The sequence below is a fragment of the Malus sylvestris genome, chromosome 1 (assembly GCF_916048215.2).
Source record: "Malus sylvestris chromosome 1, drMalSylv7.2, whole genome shotgun sequence".
NCBI lineage: Eukaryota > Viridiplantae > Streptophyta > Magnoliopsida > Rosales > Rosaceae > Malus > Malus sylvestris.
Window position 1 is genome coordinate 1,424,734 of NC_062260.1, and position 8,823 is coordinate 1,433,556.

General features: G+C 35.3%; 2 long non-coding RNA genes across 3 annotated transcripts; both read right to left on the bottom strand.

The window, feature by feature from the left end:
• Nucleotides 1-1,192: 1,192 nt before the first annotated feature.
• LOC126617716 (uncharacterized) lies at nt 1,193-8,434 on the bottom strand. 2 transcript variants are annotated; one of them, XR_007621499.1, is made up of 7 exons: nt 8,161-8,434; nt 7,601-7,635; nt 3,380-3,481; nt 3,193-3,230; nt 2,185-2,315; nt 1,938-2,048; nt 1,193-1,376 (listed from the first exon to the last, which is right to left on the bottom strand). It is a non-coding gene; the product is annotated as an uncharacterized LOC126617716 (long non-coding RNA). The 2 variants fall into 2 exon arrangements; XR_007621495.1 differs by lacking the exon at nt 1,193-1,376 and having other exon boundaries at nt 1,587-2,048; nt 2,185-2,301; nt 8,161-8,431.
• On the bottom strand, nt 4,747-6,983 carry LOC126617709 (uncharacterized). Its single transcript, XR_007621493.1, has 3 exons — nt 6,792-6,983; nt 5,843-6,687; nt 4,747-4,947 (listed from the first exon to the last, which is right to left on the bottom strand). It is a non-coding gene; the product is annotated as an uncharacterized LOC126617709 (long non-coding RNA).
• Nucleotides 8,435-8,823: the final 389 nt, after the last annotated feature.

Genomic DNA, 8,823 nt, shown 5'->3' on the forward strand with positions numbered 1-8,823 from the left:
TCATCTTTTAATTTTGAATTGACTTATCCATTTCAATTAGTGGTTGTTTTCACTTTTTTATATTGATATCATGTGTGATAATTAGACATATTCTCTATTTTCGGAGGCATGAGGCTGGTACGTTCAGATAATATATTTAAACGTACCGAATATGTACCAAGGAAAAATATATGTTTAATCAAGAGGAAATATATGTACCAAATATGTTTTTTTTTAAATAAATATAAAAGTGCCAAAGACGGCCATGCCCTCTACTTCTTATACTAGCTACGTACGTTGCTGCGGTGTAACTCCTAGCAAGTTGGATGGATTTGAGATCCAACCAAAGCTCCATATGGGATTCTTAATTCGATTGATACTAAAACCCTAATTAACAATTTGGCTAATACACAACATGCATCGACCCTAACGTGTGAATCATTTTTTTAACTCGATAATAGCTTCAGATATACCTAAATTAATCAAGTTTTCATCTTTTATTTTTTCCGTTTAATCAAAACATTCGACTTCGAAAGACAATCAAAATCAACGCACCCAACTGATAATTGAATAAAAATCAGTAACTGGAACCTGAATACCAACATCGACCTCGGTACAAAAAGAAGGCTTCTGAAACTTATGGTACATTCATAGGAAGGAAATGCCGCAAGAAAATAAAATTCACTAGAAAAATAACATTATTAATATCCTTAAATTCAAATTCTTCTCATATTCAACAAGTATTCTTCTCGGATTAAAACTCTGAGACATTAGTTAACAAGAATCTAGGAAATTTGCGTGCATTTTGGGGTGAAGAATCTGGATACGGCAAAGAGATATGTTAAAGGCTATGGCAAAATATGTAATTTAGGTACATTACAATGGGTTAATTAAAATACACATGACACCAAAATTGTAGGAGAATGTTTAATCAAATTGTTCAAATGAACAGATGTTTAATCTAAGAAGCCTAAAAATGAGGGGTCTATATCAAAACGCCCCTTCTAATAATTACCCTTCCAACCCAACCCAAATATGATGGGTTTCTTGTAAATAAGGTGAAATCGAGGGGCAAAAATTTAACTGTAGCTAAATGAACAGTAAATCCTACCTCAATTTTAGAATAGATAACTAGAAAGTGTAGGCAGCGAGTTGCTGCGGGAAATGTGATTCACACGTTACTACGGTATTAGAAAATGTATGACATATTTTGATGAACTAAGTTAGAAAAACGACTACACGTGCAAACAATGCAAACAACTAAATTAGACGCAAGCCAACTAATTTCGAATTTAACCAAATCAGAAAAACAATCACAATCGAACAAATCTCTACTTCCCATATGAAGTAGAAGATGTCCCCTGTTTTGCATCTGTGAACAACGCGGTTTTCACGCTCTACGAACAAAAAGATGAAAGTAAAAATGTTTAACAACATTATAAAAATATACATACATGATTATATATGTATTTGCACAAAGTATAAAGATTTACTAACAGATTCGAGGTTAAATTTAACAAAACAAGTAATTATGAATTGAAATCAAAATATATCATAGTTGTTAAAAAATACTTTTGGCTAAATCTTACAAATAGAATGAAAACTAGTAAGAGATGCCCGCGCGATGCTGCGGGATTGAAAACTGTATGAAATTTTGTGTATAGCACTATGTACATACAAAAATACTTGATCTATATGTACATACTATTTTATGTGCAAAAGATTTGGTAGATAATCCTATTTACATACAAAAGAGAATGCTTGATGCATATGTATATAACATTTACATACAAAAGATTTACAAAATTGTCCGACTTACATACAAAAGATGGTCGAAAGATACTATGATAAAGAAATCTAGTGAACTATTTGAGTTTTAAGCGAATGGGATAAAGAGATCATGTTTAATAGATCGTTAATAATTCAAAAAGTATAGAACAATGAAAGGGTATACATACTCTGTTTTGCAGCCATAAATATGGTTTCAGAAATGATTGGGGAACCTGATACATTTCTGGTTGGAGCCTTTGGACTGAGTCGTGTCTGATATTTCCTTTGCTGCAACATCACTAATAAAAAGGTAAATAGAGGAAAATAAAAGTGTTAGTAAATATTGAGTAGTGTAGAATTTCGAACAATGAAAAACTATGAACTTGATATCAACGTTTGTGAGATGAATAAATTTGAGATGAAGATAATACATACTGGATTTTGGGACAAATAAAAATGATTCCGGAATTGCTTGGGGTTGCTTTGATTTTCGAAGAAATGATAGGGGCACCGTCGAAATTTGAGTCAAAAGCTGAAACTTTTTCTATGGAGCTTTTGTGTCGTCACTGAGATGTAAAACAGAGGATAGTTAAAGGCATTAGTGAACATTGAGGTTAAAATTAAAGGCATTATATAAAGGCTAATTATATTAACACCTCACAAATTGTTGAATAAACCCCACAAACTTAATACACCCCACATTTGCTTTTTCACTTAAAAATTATCTTAATACACCCACTTACTTTTCCATAATACCCTCACACCCCACATTCTCAATATACATATTATATTTTGTACATACACCCCACATTTCTCAAATCTTATAACACTCATTTTTAATTATAGGGATTGAATCTAACCATATGAACACTAAAAGATGAATATGAATATAGAAGTTTAAATAATGCAGCAAACGCAAAATTAAATAATTATCGATGTCATCGAAATCACTAAAACAATGAAAACCATGAAGTTTTACATCATGTGAAGCTCCTGAAACATCGATTTCGTGTTCCATTCGTCAAAAACAATTTTTCTTAATCAACATGTTTGATAGTTGAGAAGATAAAAAATACGCTAAAAGTGATTTGGGGTGTATTTATAAATCTTTATTTTTTTTTAAACCTAATAAGGTTAAAATTGTCATTGCATAGTGGAGTAAATAAGTCATTTAATATTAAATTTTAATGTGGGGTGCATTCAACATTTTGTGGGGTGTTAATATAAAAACCCTTATATAAATGTAAAACACACACATTTATACGTAAGCAATAATGCTAACATGACACTATAGATGTAAAAAAAAAATTAAATAAATAATCTTGTCAAAAAACCCACTTCCCTGTCGGTTCATAATTTTACAACCACCAAAAAATAACGGAAGGGCATGCCATGATCTCTAGAAAATGATAATCGCATTTTTTTTTTTCTGAAATTGCTCACCTTCCTTAATCTTTTCTAAAGAAGCAATGATTCGCATCCTGTAACCAAAATCGGAAAATAACATATGATTACCCAAAACCCATCTCAGGTAAACTAATCGCAAAAAAATTAAAAAACTCATGCATTCAAATTTCAAAGAGCAAACAAATTTAATAATAATAAAATTAAGAAGTGAAAGCTGACAGACCTTGAGATCGAATATGTCCTTCCTTTTGGGTCTCTTGTTCAATAATGCGTCAACACAATGAATACAATCTTTTTACTTGCTCTCCCTCCATATCCTCAACAACTAAAAAGCAGCAGAAGCACAACAACTACTGAGCATTAAACCTAAACTCAACTAAGGAGATCAGGTAATCTACTCAAACATACCAACTCAGTCCTTGGGCCACTTCAACTTTGCAAATACACGACCTTCTATCCTTGCATTTGACAATAATTTTCATGTCTCATAGTTTTTAACTACCCATACCTATACCCAACTGTCAATTACCTAGTCAGTGCACCAAATTGTGAGGCTGTTCCAGGTTTTTGTTCTTGATATTTACAAAAATGTGAAACCTTATAAGTAAATTGAAAAATAAGGTATGATATTGTTGCTAGGTGAAGTGCTTGGCACATTTTTATATGCAAAATAATAATAATAATAAAAGAATTATGTATCATTGATGGAGCTATTAAAGTTCTTCACTTTAACATCTCGATTAAATAACAAAATGGCCGTTGATGAAATCATAAGATATTTATGTGAATGATGTGATGACTTAATGAGGGCTATCTTGCATGTGTTAATATATTGAGAAAGAAGAAAGTTTAAAGTATAGTCAAATAGATTAAAACGTTTAACTTTTCGTTGCTGTAATTCTGTTTTTCAGTCATGTTGATTAACAGCTTCTTCTATATTTGGCTTCTCTGAATGTTTCAAGGTTGCAAGTTTCCCATTTGATGATCATAATTGCCCCCCAAGCGAACTCATAGAATCTTTCTGTCGAAGTGCTCATTCATGGTTACAGGAGGGCATCGAAAATGTTGTGGTGGTTCATTGTAAAGCTGGTATGGCAAGGACAGGAGTGACGATTTGTAGCCTTCTCGTATTTCTTAAGGTAAGATCAATAATCAGCACCTTAAGACCTGGGGTTGTATGGTGGAAATGTTGGTGCTTCTTTTGGCTTTATATTTCTTGCACTTATGGCTATAACTTTTTCTTGTTTGTTTTTCCATGTATCTGCAGTTCTTCCCTACGGCTGAGGAGGCCATGAATTACTATAACCATATAAGGTGTATAGATGGAAAAACTCTGGTTGTCCCAAGTCAGATTGTGAGTCAGTTAAATTTTTGGATTTCCCGTTTAAGCTTGATGTTCCTTATCTATCTACATCAATGTGATTAACAATTTTTTCTATGATTTTCCCAGAGATACGTCAAATGCTTTGAGCATATCTTAAAACACTTCAATGGAGAAACTCCTCCAGATCGGAGGTACACGTCTCCAAAATGTATCAGTCTGACCTTTCACTTATATATATGTATCTAAGCGGTACATTGGTGTTGTAATGAGGACCTATTTTGACACACCCCGTCCCGAAGGAGGGCATGCTGGCCGTCACGTGAGAGTGACGTAACCATTTGCACAGTACGGAAGCTTTAAGATACAATTTATAAGTTGATACACCCGAAGGTGAGTCCTAATTTTGTCCAATCTGTCAGAACACCGTCGAATTCCTCGTAGTCACCACACCTTTGTGATTCCTGAACCTGGAGGGGCGCAAAACCAAAATTGAGTGGGTCAGTAAAACAATTCTTTTCCAAATCCAAACATTTCTCAAAACGTTGTAACCCCTCTCCGTAAAACCTGTATACTTTCCCAGAAATGTAAAATATAAATATACATATATATTCTCAAAACTTCATTTTTACTATCTCAACATTTTTCTTTATCAATCATGCCATGCCATGTCTAATTCAACAGTTAAGTATGGATGCATCAACAATAATCATATCAGGTGCAAGAAAGTAATCAACCGGAGGCCCTCTAGTAGCCCTGTACGGTTGAACCTAGAGCTCAAATTCTATCACTCTCACTCTACCGGAGTCACCTCTGTGACCTGTCCGGCCTTCTGCACACAAGTTACGCTCTAGTGCTTTCTCATCAATCATCTGTGCACATAATCTAAGGTCACCCACCAGTCGAAATCTCACTAACACTCTTCGACTGGCCCGTCGCACCCACTCCGCGTGGACTGTGCGACCAGCATCTACTTGGATCCAAGGCGAGCGTGCGATGCGGTGAATACTATAAGCACTAAACTATGGTGCAGGATTTGAGCTCAATATACATCAACATCATCATAACAGAAATAAATACTCACCTGTGCGTCCACCGCACCATTTCATACATATGCATCATAAATCAATTCTTACCTGTGCGTCCACCGCACCAATTCATACATATGCATCATATATTAATTCATGCAAGGCATTTCAACTCACATTTCTATATACTTTTCATATCAATTCTATGCATGGTATTTCACTTCCCGTTTTTCCACATAACTCATATGCATTTCATTTTAAACATATTTTCATTTCAATTCAATTTCTGGGAAACGTCAAGTATATATATATACGGAAAACAAAACTGCCCACTCACCTGGAGTTCGTCCAACAACTCCCTAGCACCACACATCAAGGCGTCATGACGATCGCCGCCTAGAATAGTAATCAAATCCAGGCTCAGAATTCATATCGATAGAATATATAACTTATATAAAATACGTCACTACGTTGATCGACCCGGAAGATCCACCACTCATATTTTAAATCCATAACTTCTAGAGGTCCACATTATACCTCTAGTACAACATCCTAAAATTTCATTACCATCCAATGGTCGGATCTCCGTCAATTTCCAAAACTAAGTGACGGTTACATTCTATTTTATGAACTTACAACTCCAATTCCGGAAGATCCGTAACTCGGATTCCCAATCCGTAAGTTCCAATAATCCTCAAATATTACGTATTACAACGTATCAAATTTTGGTAACGATCCAACGGTTGGATCATCAATTCACATTTTCACCTAATGCGAAAACTATAAAACGTTATTCGAACACCTAACCAACAATCCTTAATAACTTTCTCATACGGTGTTCAATTTGGGTATATGAATATACCACAGTGATCTACTCGACGTCACGGACGTCGAAATATTTTTAAAATATTTTTTTACTGTAGCACGCGCCCCCACGCGCCAAGGAAGGCACGGACCTACGCGCCCCCACGCGCACCTTCTTCTTCCTTGGGTCGCCGGACTGGTTTTTCCGGCGGCCGTTTTTCAAATTGCCATAACTTTGTCATTTCTCAACGAAATCAAGTGATTCAAAAACAAAAGTTGTAGCCCTTGAAGAGAAAAAGAGAATGGTACCTTGCACAACACCTAGTTCGCCGTGGTTTGGCCGGAAACTGCCTCGAAAGCCTCGGAGGTCGCCGGAAACTGGGTATTTTTCAAATGTGTATAACTTCTTCAATACTCAACGAAATTGAGTGAAAAAAAAGGAAAGTTGTAGTAATTGACGAGACGAAGAGATTGATACCTACCTCAACTCCTAAATCGCCGGGGATTCGCCGGAAAGAGCCTCGAAAGCTCCGGCCAAACTTTGAACTTATCGATCTCCGTGTTCTTACGTCCAAAAACTTCTAACGAAGCACTCCGAGCTTCCTTAGGACCTCACTAAGCTCACTTTGAGATTTTTTTAGCCTAAAACGTAGACATTTAGAAGATCATGAATAGTGCCATTTCACGGTGCTTTAAAAACTAGGGTTTTTCGAAATGAAACTCACCTGAATTTGGTATCCCCGTGTTCGTGAAGTCCTCAGGATCACGATGGTAGTCTTAAATTGGACGTTCGTGGAGGTTTGATTGAGGTTGTGTGTGAGTCCGTATGTTCGAGAGTAAGAGAGAGAGAGTGAAAGTCTGAAATGGAAGAAGAAGAGAGAGAAGGAAAGGTTACGGGTTTTAGGGAATGTTTTGAGGGTATAAGGATCCCACCTCAACCCATACAATAATATTAACACCTAAAATAAAATCTAAGCCTAAGTTCTTAAGCTACATAACAAAATAATTAACCAAAAACTATGACTTAGATAAGATCCAACATTATTTTTACTCACCCTGTCACGTTTAGGGATAATTTAGTACTTTCACGTCCTCGGAATTAAAATTCCGGGACGGGCTGTGACATATTTACTCCTTAAGTTAAAAGCATAAATAAAACCAAACAAAAACATAAACAAAATCAACCCCAAAATCAACCCCAAAACCAACTCGAAGGTGCAACCGAATTTAACTCCAATATAATAAAACTTAAAACAAAAAACTAAATCCACCAGAAATTTAAATTGCTTACCTTGAGAGGGCTTCGGAAAACGACGGCGCTAAAGCCTGAAAACAAAAACCCAAAAATCAGAAAAATAAAATTTGCACAGAAAACCCATTTTGATATTCATATTTAATTATAAACTCACATCAGGTGGCATTTTCCAGATACAGAAAAAAAGACGAATAAATGAATTCCCACGAATGTAACTCTTTCAAAAAAAAAAAAAAAAAAAATTAATTCTACAACAAAACCTAAAAGCGAGCAACCAAAGTTTCTCAACTCAAGCATAAATGTCTTCCAAAGCTGCATACAAAAGTTCAAAAAAAAAAAAAAAAAAAAGAAAAAGAGAAGAGAAACAATTTCAACAAAAAATCCATTTGTCAAGACCCACAACACAACTTAACTAAAAAACTCATTAAAAGTTTTTCCCCAAAAACCCCCATCTCTGTCATCAAACGAAAACTCCGAAAGCAACAACCCATTTAAAATGGAACCCAAAAAAATTAAAAGCTTCTAACATTTGGGCAAGACAACCAAAAATGAAATCAAACTGCAAAGCAAAACTCAAAAGTTTAGAAATCACTAACCTTAATACGTATAAATTCTCTCAAAAGAGAGGCTTGAAACAAACGGTGAAAAAGACGAAATCGATCCAACGTACGGATGGCAGCCAAAAACAGAGAAGAACAGCCAACAATGATTGCAAAAATCAAAGATCGTGTCTCGCCGGAGATAATTTCGCGAAACGAAAAGGAAGAAATTGAGAGAAATCAGAGCGCACAACGACAACGAAGGAAAACCCAGTTGAGGAAAGCAAAAAATGGAGAGCTGAAAGGTGAAGTGAAAGAGATGAATGGAAGGAGAGAAAGAAACGACACAGAACACTTGGGATCAATGGGTAAAACCGGCAATTCACTGCAAACATAAGGGCAAAGCTAAGAAAACCCGAGGGCATTACCGTCCTTTCACTGTTCACGAACAGTGAAAAACAGTGCTTAGGGGAACTGGGTTTTAGTATATGTATAATGTCGCTTTCTTATCAACTAATCAATTGTCTCAGCTGCGGAAAAAATTGATTTCAAAGTGTCCTTTACCAACTGAATGATGCATAAAATCTTTAATTTCAAAATAAACCAACTTTCAAAAATCCCAACACGATATGACATTATAAAAAACCTTAAACCCTTTACTGGAACAAACCTCAAAATGCCCACTAATTGTTCTGGATGGGACACACCAATTTTTACCAT